A 15,040-nucleotide genomic window follows, 5' to 3' on the forward strand; every position below is an offset into this window, starting at 1 on the left:
TTGGAACACATCTGTAAAAAAAGGATAAAATTAACTGAGAAAAAAAAAAGCTTTCTTTTTTTTCTTTTTAAAATAGTCCTGTGGGCTAATATCACTGTGCAAATTTATTTGTTTTTTTTTTTTTTTGAGTAAAAGTTTGAAGCAAAACTGCCTTCTTCCTTACTACCACTATTTTCATTCTCTTGAACTAAAATTAAAAAAATTAATTTCCTTTATCAAATGTCTTTAAAACATTAAATGCTCAGCTTTGAATACTGTCTGCAGTGTAAACATTTATTGTTTTGACAAAATGTAATGATTTTAGGATATTGTGACTCTCCCCAACAAGAAATACAGTATATATATTTCAGTAGTTGCTATAAATCTTTCTTCTTGAGCTGTTAGAATCTGAAAAGTGCAATAAAGTTCCCTAGGCCTCCAAGCCAAGAATCCTACAAAAAGGCATACCAGTTTATTTGGTCATGCTTTATGTACATAATTTACCTTTCAGGCTTATACAAGAATGTGTAATGTCTATAAAGGTGCTGAATAGATCTATGATTTTAGCACTGCTGACAGATTGAAGGTCCATCTTGCACAATATTTTAACAGCAGCTAAAGTGGTGGTAGGCAGAATATCGCTGGAACCTGTCAATATGTTTCATTACATGGCAAAGAGGAGTTAAAAGTTGCAGATGCAATTCAGGTTGCTTGCTATCAGATGACTTTCAAATAGGGAGACTGGGGCATCTGGGTGGCTCAGTCAGTTGAGCATCTGGCTTCAGCTCCGGTCATGATCTCACGGTTTGGGAGTTCAAGCCCCGCATTGGGCTCTCTGCTATCAGTGCAGGGCCCACTTTGGATCCTCTGGCGCCCCCTCTCTCTGCCCCTCCCCCACTTGTTCTTTCTCTCTATAAATAAACAAATAAGGATATTACAAAAAACCCAAACGTGTCCAATAAAAAGCAAAAAAAAAAAAAAAAAAAAAAAGAATACACAAATAAATAAAATAGGGAGATTATTTTGGATTATCTGAGTGGGCCCAATGTAATCACAAATCCTTCAAAGTGGAAAAGGGGGGCAGAAAGAGGCAGGCAGAGCACTGCAGCCAAGAGACTAGTGGTTCTGAAGGAGGAAGGAGCCAGGAGACAAGGAATGTGGACAGCCTCTAGAAGCTGGAAAGGGCCTGGAAACAGGTTTTCTCCTAGAGCCTCCAGAAGGAATGCCGTCCTCCCAACACCTTGAGTTTAGCCCAGTGAGACCCATTTTGGACCTCTGACCCCTAGAACTATGAAAGAATAAATCTGTGGTGTTTAGTGCCACAGAGTTTATGGTAATATGTTACAACAGCAAATGAATACAGAATTGTTTTGCTCTTAATATTTTTTAAAAACGGGTAATCATTTTTTAAAAGTATTGTTTCAGTGAAGAATATAATCATGCCAAGTACAAATGCCTTCACGATCCCTTTTTCTGAGGTTTTATAAGATAATTCTAGGGTTATTATAGTTCAGTGGCTTGCACAGCTTCGCAGGGTGTATGAAAAATGGGTGTCAGTCACACAGTTGCTTTCTCTAGCACCAATTACTGGCCACAGATGTAGCTGACTAATCGTCCCTCTATGAACATGAAGTCCGAACTTAATACCATAATATAGAGAATTTTCCTGGTTTCTGTGTTATATCTCATATAGTCATCTCCTATCCGTGCTAAGTCAGTAGTTTCTTAAATCACATGATTTCGGTGCCAGGCACCTTTGTTTCTTAGAACTGGTTTCTCCTTCCTTGAAAGATAAACTGTTTAATCTCCTTTTTTTTTTTTTTTTTTTTAAATAGGGTGCTGTCCTCTAGGGCCAACTCTTTAGACATCCTTTTCCATTCTCAAAGGTTTTCTCATTTTACTGTAAAAGTTTGTCTTCTTGTTATTTAACTTTCAATTGGCTCAGGTTTCCATTCTGCCTTTGTTCTAGCTGTCACAGCAGTAAACTCCCAAGCAAACCAGTCCTTTATGCCTCTGGGCCCCAGCCTTCTTGGTCCCATGTTCAGTCAGATTCCTTACTTAGTTCATGTCTCATGTTACAGTTACACCTCAGAAAAAAAATTGCAAATAAAATTCCATTTTCTCTCCTAAAGAAAAAAAAATGGAGGGGCACATGAGTAGCTCATTCAGTTGTGTTTGATTTCAGCTCAGATCATGATCTCACGGTCCGTGAGTTTGAGCCCTGCATCAGGCTCTAAGCTGATAGCATGGAGCCTGCTTGGGATTCTCTGTCTCTCTCTGCTCCTCCCCCCACGGCCTCTCTCTCTCTCTCTCTCTCTCTCTCTCTCTCAGAAATAAATAAATAGACATTAAAAAAAATTTGAAGGTAACAGCAGCAAAAAGTTACACCAGAACTTGGATTGGATACAAATGAGATTTCCCTTCCAGCAAAGATGTGCTTAAAATCCACCCGGAGATCTCAAGTGTTTGATATGGTCCATGTCCTAAAAGAGAGTTTCTAAGGTTGCTTGGGTGGAGCTTTTATAAAAAGGCTGACATTTTCTTTAAAAGTTCCTTTTGGGGGGCGCCTGGGTAACTCAGTCAGTTAAGCATCTGACTTCGGCCCAGGTCATGACCTCAAGGTTCGTGAGTTCGAGCCCCGCGTTGGGGGCTGTGTGCTGACAGCTAAGAGCCCGGAGCCTGCTTCAGATTCTGTCTCCCTCGCTCTCTGCCCCTCCCCCACTCTTTCAAAAGTTGCTTTTGGAAGAATACTCTACAGTTCTGCTCTTGTTGTGGGCATCAAAACACTTCTTCAAGCTCTTCCAAGATTAAGCACATATTTTTCAAGTGTGAGAAGCAACTTTCCAGAAGTGAATTTCCTATGAATTCACTCTCCTTCAAGGCCATCCCATCACCTACAGAGAAAAAAAAAAATCCGTCAACTCCAGCAGCCTTGCCTGTAGTCTCTCGCCTGTCTTTGTCTTTTCACCACCCTTCCCAGTGAATATGGCTCTCCAGTGAATATTGGCTCTGTGTGGCTTCCTCAACGGGCCACAAACGCACCTTTTACAGCCTGGCCTGTTTGCTTGTATTGAACATTTTCTCCTCCTTCAAGGTTGTTCAGATCATCATATTTATAATTCTCTTCCTCTCCTCCTTCTCTCTCTCCTTTTAAAACATGTAAAAACAGGGGCGCCTGGCTGGTTCCAGTGAGTAGAGCATGTGACTCTTGATCTTGGGGTAGTGAGTTTGAGCCTCACGTTGGGCACAGAGTTTACTTTAAAAAAATGTAACATTCTTAGCTTGAAAAGAAACAGGTCACAGGCTGTGCTGTAGGGGCCGCAGTAGTTTGCCAACTGATCCCTGCTTTCCCCACTAGTACGTTCACAGCCAACACATCTTCTAGGCTAAGCCCCAGTCATTCTTTCTCTGAGCTGTTTTTCCTCCTCTGAGCTGATGAGGGCAGGCCTTTTGGTCTGTTTTCTTCATTGCTGTATTTCTTTCTGGCTCCTGGATAGACCAGATGGTCAATACATATTTGTTAAATATTCAACATAATCTGTTTCTTCTGTTTCTGATTTGATGATCTGCAATATACATTGGGCATTTCATAAAATATATATTGTTAAATGTTTATTTATTTATTGAGAGAGAGAGAGAGGGAGAATCCCAAGCAGGCTTGGTGTTGTCTGCACAGAGGCTGATGCGGGGCTCGGTCCCAAGAACCGTGAGATATGTCCTGAGCCAAAATCAAGAGTTGGATGCTTGGGCGTCTAGGTGGCTCAGTCGGTTAAGCACCTGACTTCAGGTCATGATCTTGCAGTTCATGAGTTCGAGCCCCGCATCGGACTCTGTGCTGATAGTTCAGAGCCTGGAGCCTGTTTCACACTCTATGTCTCCTTCTCTCTGTCTGCCTCTCTCTCTCTCTCTCTCTCAAAAATAAATAAACATTAAAAAAAAAAAGTTGGATGCTTAACCGACTGAGCCACCCAGATGCCCCTAATAATACATTTTTATTTTTATTCAGGTTTTGCTGTCTACCTGTATAGACATGGTCCAGTTATTTAACATCTACTCTGTGCCTTCCTTAGATTGTTTTTTTTTTTATATATGAAATTTATTGTCAAATTGGTTTCCATACAACACACAGTGCTCATTCAATACCCATCACCTACCCTACCCTCCCTCCCACCCCCCATCAACCCTCAGTTTGTTCTGTTTTTAAGAGTCTCTTATGCTTTGGTTCTCTAACCTTTTTTTTTTTTCCTTCCCCTCCCCCATGGGTTTCTGTTAAGTTTCTCAGGATCCACATAAGAGTGAAACCATATGGTATCTGTCTTTCTCTGTATGGCTTATTTCACTTAGCATCACACTCTCCAGTTCCATCCATGTTGCTACAAAAGGCCATATTTCGTTCTTTCTCATTGCCACGTAGTACTCCTTGTGTATATAAACCACAATTTCTTTATCCATTCGTCAGTTGATGGACATTTAGGCTCTTTCCACAATTTAGCTATTGTTGAGAGTGCTGTTATAAACATTGGGGTACAAGTGCCCCTCTGCATCAGCACTCCTGTATCCCTTGGGTAAATTCCTAGCAGTGCTATTGCTGGGTCATAGGGTAGGTCTATTTTTAATTTTTTGAGGCACCTCCACACTGTTTTCCAGAGCGGCTGTACCAGTTTGCATTCCCACCAACAGTGCAAGAGGGTTCCCATTTCTCCACATCCTCTCCAGCATCTATAGTCTCCTGATTTGTTCATTTTGGCCACTCTGACTGGCATGAGGTGATACCTTAGATTGTTTTTGAGAGGATTAAATTAAATAAATGTAACTCACTTAAAACAGTACTTGGCGCAGGTAACAGCCACATACGTGTTATTATTGATAATCTTTATTCACATATATTAAGTCTGTTAGGTTCACTATGAGTCTGTAAGATAGATATTATCTTCTCTTTTCATATTAGGGCACTTGACTTTAGAAGATTTAATAAATTTGGAAAGAAAATAACTTTTTGAGCATTGATTATATATTAGGTGTTTAAAATTTTGTTTATTATTTAGAGAGAGAGAGAGAGAGAGAGAGAGAGAGAGAGAGAGTGAGTGGGGGAGGGGCAGAGAGGGAGACACAGAATCTGAAGCAGGCTCCAGGCTCTGAGCTGTTAGGCTCAGAACCTAACGTTGGGCTCAAACTCACTAATTGTGAAATCATGACCTGAGCCAAAGTTGGATGCTTAACCGACTGAGCCACCCAGGCGCCCCTGTATGAGGTGTTTAAATATACTGTCTTGTTTATTCTCTTGAAAATCTGTCCAGTAGGTATGTCGAGTTTAATGTATTCAAAAACAGAATTCCTGATCTCTACCCCTAAATTTGTTCCTTCCTTGGCTTTCCTTATTTTAGGAAATAACATCATCTACCAGCCTTAATTCTTTCACTCCCTACATCCAACAATCACTATACCCTCTTGATTTGTGTAGAGGAGGAAAAAGTTTCCCTTGACCCTCTCAGGGTCCCTGGCTGAGTCTGAAAATTAAACTGACAAAGACAGATTAACAGGAGAAATGCCTACACATTTATTTCATATAAATTTTACATGATATGGGAGCCTCTATAAAGGTAACAAAGACCTGAAGAGACAGGTGAATCTGTGTGTGTTTAATATTAGGATAAAGAAAAAAAATGGGATAGCACAAAAAAGGGGGTATGACTAAGGATAATAACCTAGGGAAAACTGGTAAGGTCTGTTTGTTTGGATTTCTTTCTCTCAGTGTCCTTCTCTGGGTACAGGGAGGGCACCTCTCCCATGAGGGTCTTATGACCTGCTTCAAGGGAGCAGGGTGGAAAAAGATCAGAGAGAGTTTCCTGAATCTGCTGTTTTCTCAAATTCCTTCAGCTCAAAATATTCAGTGTACCAAGGTGCCATATTTTGGGATAGTATGTTCTGATCCTTGTCACTTCTCTTCCAAAATATATCCAGCCAGGACCTTTCTTACCTTTTTTACTTCTGCCACTTGTGCAGTCCCTTACCTCAACTATTGAAATTACCTCCAAACTCATTCCTCTTCATCTAGCAGTTGGGATGATCTTTTTAAACATGAAGTGTGAATTAAGTTATATCACTCTTCTTCTTTGTATTGCCTATAAAAGCCTCCATGATATGACCCCTCTATCTCTGACTTGTCTCCAACTCTTCCCTGAGCTCTTTTTGCTCTTCCTTCTTGCCTCAGGGACTTTGCACGTGCCATCCTATCTGGAACACTTCCTCCAGATCTTCGGAGAGTTGGTTCCTTCTTGCCAGTCATGTTTCCAAATTCAGTTTCACCTCCACAGGGATGCCTCTGATGACCCCCTCAATCTAAAATACCACTCCCTGGGGCGCCTGGGTGGCGCAGTCGGTTGAGCGTCCGACTTCGGCCAGGTCATGATCTCGCGGTCCGTGAGTTCGAGCCCCGCATCGGGCTTTGGGCTGATGGCTCAGAGCCTGGAGCCTGCTTCTGATTCTGTGTCTCCCTCTCTCTCTGCCCCTCCCCCGTTCATGCTCTCTCTCTCTCTCTCTGTCCCAAAAATAAATAAAACGTTGAAAAAAAATAAAATAAAATACCACTCCCCATCACACTTACCACATCTGTTTGTTTCAAAGCACTTAACATTATTGGCATTATAAGATTAATCTGTTTGATGACTTATTATTGTCCATCCCCCATAGTAAATGCAAGCTCCATGAGACCTTGTCTGTCTTGTTCATCCCTGGGTCACTGTGCATTGTGTTGCCTGACACATAGAAGATGGTCAAAAACTATCTGTCAATGGGAAGAACTGGAAGAGTAAATGGATGCTCAGATACATCATACAGTTTACCTCTCAGAGGGAAAGATCCTATTTCCTTATTCCAAGTGTTGAGGGACCCTGGAGACTTGACAACTCATCACACATAGGCAGTTAGCGGAACAGCCAGGGCAAAGTCTCAGAGGGTCTTCTGATGCTCAGGTTCAGCTTTTTTCATGCTTCCTTTGTGCTTGTGTGAGATGATCTCTGTGTTGTTTACCTGAGTCGTGCACTTTGGTAGTAAGAGTTATGGAAGATGAGACTATATTATGGATGCTTCTTTTCTTCTCTCTTTTTTTTTTTTTTTTGATTCATTTGCAGCCTTTCAAAAGTCTCACTGTGGAAGGAAGAAAGAGGTGGTAAACTCTAATCCATCTTTTTTTTTTTTTAAGTTGATTTATTTTGAGAGAAAGAGAGAGAGCACGAGCAGGGGAGGGGCAGAGAGAGAGAGGGAGAGAGAATCCCAAGCAGCAGAGCCCAACATGGGGCTCGAATTTATGAACTGTGAGATCATGACCTGAACCAAAATCAAGAGTTGGACACTTAACCAACTGAGGGCCACCTTTGGTTTCTTAATAGTTTGCACAAAATAGTTTGGATTTTGCATTCGAGTCTTGTTCTTGGTTTGTTTGTTTTAATATAAGGTCTATGCCAAACGTGGGGCTTGAACTCATGACCCTGAGACCAAGATCTGCGTGTTCTACTGAATGAGCCAGGCAAGCACCCCTGCATTCAAGTCCTGAGAAACTTCATGAGGGTGGGCATTTTGTCAGTTTGATTCACTGATGTACCCCCAGTGCCTAGAATGATAGTGTCTTGGTCGGGATGGCCTAGGTTAACTGCACTAACAAACAACCCCAAGGTCTTAGTGCTTTAACACAACATAAAGTCGATCTCATCCAAGTTACTTGTCCACTGTGGATTAGCTTCGTTTCAGTCACAAGATATGTGACACTTAGTCACCCATCTTAGTATCAGGGACTCCATCTCAGCATATGCTTGCTTAATCACCAGGTAGAGGGAAATTAACTTGGAAAATTATGTACTTACTTTTAAGCTTCTACCCAGAAGTGACACATGTAATTTCTCACATTTAGGAGCTAGAGTCAGGCACATGGCCCATGCCTATCTTAAAAGGGGGCAGGAAAACGTGATCCTATCATATATGCATTCCATGTGTCTGAAAGAGAGAAAAGGAGTATTTGAACAGCTCTAATGTCTACCTCAAATTGCTGACATTTTATTGAGTGCTTACTATATGCCACTCAGCCTCTGTTCTAAGTACTTACCCTGGAACTTCTTTATCTTTACAACAACCCCACATAATATTGTATCTAGCTTTACCGATAAAGAACCTGAAGTACAGGGAATTTAGGCAACTTGCCCAAGGTCATCCTCTAAGTGGCAGAACCAGAATTTGCACTCTAGGAGTCGGCCTGCGGCATCCATGCTTTGATTCTCTAAGCTTCGATTCTCTAAGCTATACCTGCCTCGGTCATAGCAGGTCATTAAAAAAATAATAATAAGTTTTCACTGAATATCCAGAAGACTCTAAGCTTTTTGAAAAGAGAAACTCCATCTTACATTTTGCATCTTTGAGTTTTGCACTTTGCAGTAGCAACTCAGAAGTATCCATGATGAATTGAACTGGATAAATTAGAAACTAAATGCTCAACTGCCAAAAGCTTAGGGTGCGTTTATTCTCTGAAATTAAAGCTGAAAGAAGAAATCTGAATCGAGACTCTGAAAACAAGACGAAGGGATAAGATAAATATAGAATTGTTCACAAAAATTTTCAGAAACAAGAAAGAAGTACTATCACCTTTACTTCAATTGAAAAACAAAAAATAAGGGATCTCCCTTTGCATTTTAAAAGTAGTATTTTTTTTTTAATTTTTTTTTTTTAACGTTTATTTATTTTTGAGACAGAGGGAGACAGAGCATGAACGGGGGAGGGTCAGAGAGAGGGAGACACAGAATCTGAAACAGGCTCCAGGCTCCGAGCCATCAGCACAGAGCCCGACGCGGGGCTCGAACTCACGGACCGTGAGATCGTGATCTGAGCCGAAGTCGGCCGCTTAACCGACTGAGCCACCCAGGCGTCCCTAAAAGTAGTATTTTAATAAAAGTAAGAGAAATCAGTAATCAGTTGCACATATAAATATGGCCCCAAATGATGTAGATACATTCATGAGTGATGTATTATTCTTAGAGGTGGTCAAAGAAGTTAGAGATATTTTCACATAAAGCCTTATTCATTTGAGGTAACACAAAAGAGCATTCTCTTCTCTCCCCAAATGCCCCTTGCTGCCATCATCAGAGACAAATACCATGCTGAGTAGGCCATGAATCTAGCCAGTATTGCATTACTGAGGTTCTTAGGAAGAATCAAAGGTCATTAACTGTAATAGATATCTATTGGCTATGCACTAATGTGTTAGCCTTGTGTCAAACACTTTAAATCTTATTTAATCTTATTAACTCTATGAGGAAGATGATATTGTCTTTTTTTCCCCCCTGGATGATAAAATGGAGGCAGACAAAGGGGAAATATATATATATATTTAAAAATTTTTTTTAACGTTTATTTATTTTTGAGACGGAGAGAGAGCATGAACAGGGGAGGGTCAGAGAAAGAGGGAGACACAGAATCTGAAACAGGCTCCAGGCTCTGAGCTGTCAGCACAGAGCCCGACGCAGGGCTTGAACTCACGGACCGCGAGATCATGACCTGAGCCGAAGTCGGACGCTTAACCGACTGAGCCACCCAGGTGCCCCAAAGGGGAAATATTTGCACAAGGTCATATTCAGAAAACATTGGAGCTGGAATGTAAATTCAGGTCTTTTGACCTTACAGCCAGCATTCTTGAACCATTATGCACACAGTAACAACTGACTTTCTACAAATTCCTGCTTCCAAATTCCTTCCTTTTCCTTCTTTCTTTCCTTCTTTCTTTCTTTCTTCAATTTTTTTAAATTGTAGTTAACATACAGTGCTATATTGGTTTCAGGAGAATTCAGTGATTCATCATTTACATCCAAATTCCAAATTGCTTTAGAAGTTTTTAGGGTTTGCAATAGAGACAACATGGTCACCTCAGTTTGCAGATTACCTGGCTCCTGGGCATTGGCTGTCAGGAAGGAGAGGATGAAGTTATAAATAAAACACCTTTTTCATTCCTCATACCACCCCTCTGTATTCAAGATTGTTGTCCTTCAAAGCTCACACTGTGTCATTGCTGTTTCTGACGCTGTTCAAGGACAGGTCTGGTTGCAAGACGCAGATGGATGTCGTATCCTCTTCACAGGGTCGAGCCTTGAAAGCTTTTTTCCTTTTAGTCTTAGCTGTGGCTCTTGTCCCAGAGACAATGATTTTTCAAGCCTAACACTGAAATAGTCTAGGGAGTCTCCAGTATTATGGGGCTGTGCCCAATTCTCCAAACTGGTAATTCTTTTTGGCATATGTGGGTGGATCATTCTTGCCAACAATATTCATAGATCCCAAGAAAAGCTCATCTACTTAGATGTCCTTAGGGATTGATACACTAAAGCCCAGGTAGAGTATAATGGGGAAAAAAAAAACCCACCTGGTGGAGGCTGCAGTGAGTTTTTTAACTATGTCAGTGGAAGAATTTGCCAAATGTTAAATGTAAAAATAGCTTCTACTAAGGAATAAGTTTGTGTACAGCCTGACATAGGTAATTGCCAATGTGGTTTAATTTGAGAGAAATCCATTCAAGATATCTCCATACATTGATAGGCTATCTCATCAGTACCTTTAATCCTGCCACTGGCCCTCCTTCAGATTTGCTCTGAAATCCTCTTGGAACAAGTAATTCATTAAATTGAAATTTGAGTGAATTAATTTATTACTTGCTTTCCTCCAGTTTTTGGAGACAGAGACGGGAGAGTTAGAGCTTGCTGTCAGAGAGGAAGTTAGGTCATCAAAGGACCATGGAAGTTGAAAGATATCTCACAATTTAGCTCTTTTGGGGACTTACTTCCACTACTTAATGTCCCATGAAATAAAATGATCTCCAAATTGTGGTCCAGTACGTGGTGTCTACCTTCAGATTTTCCCTTTTGACTTTTCCTCTGGTTTATGTCTTTTTTTTTTTTTAAGATTTTATTTTTAAGTAATGTTTACACCCAACATGGGGTTTGAATTTACAACCCCAAGATCAACTGACTGAGCCAGCCAGGTACCCCTTAAAAAAATGTCTCTTTATAGTGTGTTTTTTTTTTTTTTAAATATATGAAGTTTATTGTCAAATTGGTTTCCATACAACACCCAGTGCTCATCCCAAAAGGTGCCCTCCTCAATACCCATCACCCACCCTCCCCTCACTCCCACCCCCCCATCAACCCTCAGTTTGTTCTCAGTTTTTAAGAGTCTCTTATGCTTTGGCTCTCTCCATAGTGGGTTTGTTTGAATTAGGATTCAAATAATGGTCCCCACCAAATTGTGTTTGGTTATCTGTCTCTTAAATCCCTTTTAATCTATGACAGTTCTTCCTTCCTCTTTCATTTTTCTGTCAGTTATTTGCTGGAGAAATGAGGTCACTTATTCTGGAGAATTTTCCACAATCTGGATCTGGAATCCTTGGGCATGTCCTTCATCCACTATAGTTGCTTTAAACTGGGGAAGATCCAGGGGCAGTGTTTTGACAACAATACTCCTAGCTGGTGCTGTTTATTTCCTATTACTTCCCATCAATAGTCACATCTTTTTGTCTTTTTGTGCTGGTCAAATGTGTGGGTTGTTCTGTCTCTTGGACCCCTTTTTAGACTAACAGTATCACCACCCCTCCTTGCCTTGTTTTTACATGTTGAAGAGATGGCCCTTTTTTTTTTTTTTTTTTTTTTTTTTTGTAGAATGTCTCCTCTGGATTTGCTGATTATTTCTTCCTGGGGCTGTTTTCCTTGAGAATACATATTTTAATCAGGTCTTATCATAATAAAGTTCCTGTTTGCCATCACTTTTTTTTTTAATTTTTTTTTTCAACGTTTTTTATTTATTTTTTGGACAGAGAGAGACAGAGAATGAACGGGGGAGGGGCAGAGAGAGAGGGAGACACAGAATCGGAAACAGGCTCCAGGCTCTGAGCCATCAGCCCAGAGCCTGACGCGGGGCTCGAACTCACGGACCGCGAGATCATGACCTGGCTGAAGTCGGACGCTTAACCGACTGCGCCACCCAGGCGCCCCTGCCATCACTTTTTAAATAGAGAAACTACTAACTTTGTAAATTAAACAAAGACCCTACCTTTCCTACTGAATATGGAATAGGCCAGGTGGTAAATGAAGGGATTAGAGCAATTCTAATAATAATAATCTCTTAAACCTGTATTTTCTAAATAGGGGGGAGAAAAACGACATCATGAAAGTCAAGTGTCACCATTTATTTCAGTGATACTTTATTTAGAATTTTCTTGAACAAGGGAGATAACTGAATGGGTAAATGCTTGTGCTAAGGTCTTCTGTTAGATCTATAACTCTCAACTCCAGTGCCTTTTAATCTTTTTTTAATACATTTCTGTGGATTTGGTTTGTAAGCATTTTGTTGAGGACTTTTACATCTATATTTACAGGAAATATTATTGGTCTGTAGTTTTCTTATGATGTCTTTGTCTGGTTTTGGTATCAGAATAATATAGGAAGTGTTTGGTCCTCTTCTACTTTTTGGAAGAGTTTGTGAGGGATTGGTGTTAATTCTTTAAACATTTGGTAGAATTCACCAAGGAGACCATGTATTACTGTACCTTTCTTTGTGGGAAGTTTTTTTGTTACCAATTCAATCTCTCATAGTTCTATTCATATTGCTGTTAACGGTCTACTCATATTTTCTACTTCTCTTGAGTTAGTTTTGGTAGTTCCTGTCTTTCTAGGAATTGGTCTGTTTTATCCAGGCATTTTAATTTGTTGGTATTCAGTTGTTCATAGGATTCCCTTATACTTTTTATTTCTGTAAGGTTGATACTATCTCCTTTTATACCTGATTTTAGGTATAGATTGAGTCTTCTCTCTTTTTTTCTTGGTCAATCTTGTTAAAGGATTGTCAGTTATGTTGATTTTCAAAGAATCAATTTTTGGTTTGGTTGATTTTCCTTATTGTTTTTCTATTCACCATTTCACTAATTTCTGCTCTAATCTTTAGGTAGGGTATTGAAGTTTCCAGCTGTTATGGTTGAGTTTATTTCTCTCTTCAATTCTTTCAGTTTTTGCTTCATGTATTTTGGGGTTCTATTCTTAGGTACATATATGCTTATATTTGTCATAACTTCTTCATGGATTGAACTGTTATCATTATAAATTGTCTCTTGTACAATTTAAAAAATATATATTTTAAATATATATATCTTAAATATATATATTTTAAATATATATATACATATATATATACATATATATATATATGTGTGTGTGTGTGTGTGTGTGTGTGTGTGTATATACATGTTTTTATTAAGTAAACCCCATGCCCAACATGGGACTCAAGCTCACGACCCTGAGATCCAGTGTTGCATGTTTTACAACTAAGACAGCCAGGTTCCCCTCTAGTAAAATTTTTGTTTGCACTCTTATTTTGTCTAAGAGTACTATCACCATTTCAGCTGTCTTTTGCTTGCTGTTTGCACAGTATATCTTTCCCATCCCTTTACTTTCAACCTATTTGTGTTTTTGACTCTAAAGTGAGTCTCTTGTTATAGTACAAGTGAATCATTAGTCAAATCATGTTTTTAAAATCTATCCTTTCAATCCCTGACTTCGAATGGGGTGTCTAATCCATTCACAGTAGTATAATTACTGATAAGGCAGGGTTTACATCTGTTCTATTGCTATTTGTTTTCGTATGTCTTTTTCCCCCCTATTTCCTCCCTATTACTGCCTTCCTTTGTGTCAAATAGGTATTTGCTAGAATCCAATTTGAATTCTCTTGTGACTTCTTTTATACTATGTATTTTGGAGTTTTTAAATCAATGTTTGCCCTGGGGATGTACAATGTACATCCTACTTTATAACAATGTAGCTCAGATCATTATCAATTTCAATAGTATACAAAAATACAAGTCTGTTCAACTCCCCACTCCTTTGTGCTGTTATTATCATACACATTACAGTTTCTACATTAAGTGTCCATCAACACAGATTTATAATTACAGCTTTATACAATTATCTTTTAAACTAGACAGGAGAAGGGCACCTGGGTGGCTCAGTTTAGCATCTGACTTTTTTTTTTTTTTAAGTTTATTTATTTATTTTGAGAGGGACAGAAACAGCACAAGTAGGGGTGGGGCAGAGAGAGAGGGAGAGAAAGAGATATTGAGAGAGAGAGAGAGAGAGAGAGAGAGAGAGAGAGAGAGAGAGAATCCCAAGCAGACTCCACACATCAGTCTGGAGCCCAACGTGGATCTCAAACTCACTTAACCAACTGAGCCACCCAGGTGCCCCTGAGACCAACTCTTGATTTGGGCTCAGGTCATGATCTCGCAGTTTTGTGGGTTCGAGCCCATACTGGGCTCTGTGCTGACAGTACAGAGCCTGCTTAGGATTCCTCTGCCTCTCTCTCTGCCCCTCCTGCATTCTCTCTCTTTCTCTCAAATTAAATAAACTTAAAAAAAAATTAGGGCACAAAATAACGAATTGATCTATAAGAATTTAATTAGAATATTATATACTAATTAGTTCGCTGTCTGCCTAATGGCTTTGGGGGGACACTTTATTTTCTATTTATTTATTTTTTGACCTCAGTCTGTACTTTTAAAAAAAAATATTTATTTAAATTATCCCCACACCCAACATCGGGCTTGAACACATGACCCCGAGATCAAGAGTCGCATGCTCCTAACTGAGCCAGACAGGTGCCCCTCCTTTCAGATACTTTAGTATCTTCCGCTCAGAAGTTTGCTTTTAAGTGATTTTAATCCTGATCTTTGTACATTATTTTATGATAAGTTCATTTTTTCTCAGGCTTTCTGAACCTGAGATTCTCTTTCATGTTTTAATCCCTCTTTGATGTCAGGCTTTTGATAGGAACTCTGCAGGTGGACAATTCATCAGAATGCGTAAGAAATGAGAGCCACTTGAGCAAAATGGGTCAATTCAGTAATTAAGAAATTTGGAATTTTTGAGGGTTGTGTGACATTTGTTATGACAGGAATCATGTTTGTAAATAAAGTCTTTCTTCTTAGTGTCTCACAGTGAGAATACAAAAATCCACGTCATGGTGACACTGTTTTGCCTCCTAATAGAAA

The 15,040-nt window shown here is 39.6% G+C and overlaps 1 protein-coding gene and 1 long non-coding RNA gene across 10 annotated transcripts in view; one reads left to right on the top strand and one right to left on the bottom strand.

Moving 5' to 3' along the window:
- The window catches only part of CUNH12orf56 (chromosome unknown C12orf56 homolog), a 119,792-nt gene that overhangs the window by 1,383 nt on the left and 103,369 nt on the right, over positions 1 to 15,040 (top strand). The window lies entirely within an intron of this gene.
- LOC121040826 (uncharacterized) overlaps positions 3,254 to 15,040 on the bottom strand; it is a 90,118-nt gene continuing 78,331 nt past the window's right edge. The window contains exons 5-6 of the long non-coding RNA XR_005795464.1: positions 6,822 to 7,125; positions 3,254 to 3,468 (exon numbers count right to left, since the gene is read on the bottom strand). This is a non-coding gene — a long non-coding RNA (uncharacterized LOC121040826). The remainder of the gene's footprint in view (positions 3,469 to 6,821; positions 7,126 to 15,040) is intronic.

The sequence above is a fragment of the Herpailurus yagouaroundi genome, unplaced genomic scaffold (genome assembly GCF_014898765.1).
Source record: "Herpailurus yagouaroundi ecotype Mexico unplaced genomic scaffold, PumYag 182, whole genome shotgun sequence".
Classification (NCBI taxonomy): domain Eukaryota; kingdom Metazoa; phylum Chordata; class Mammalia; order Carnivora; family Felidae; genus Herpailurus; species Herpailurus yagouaroundi.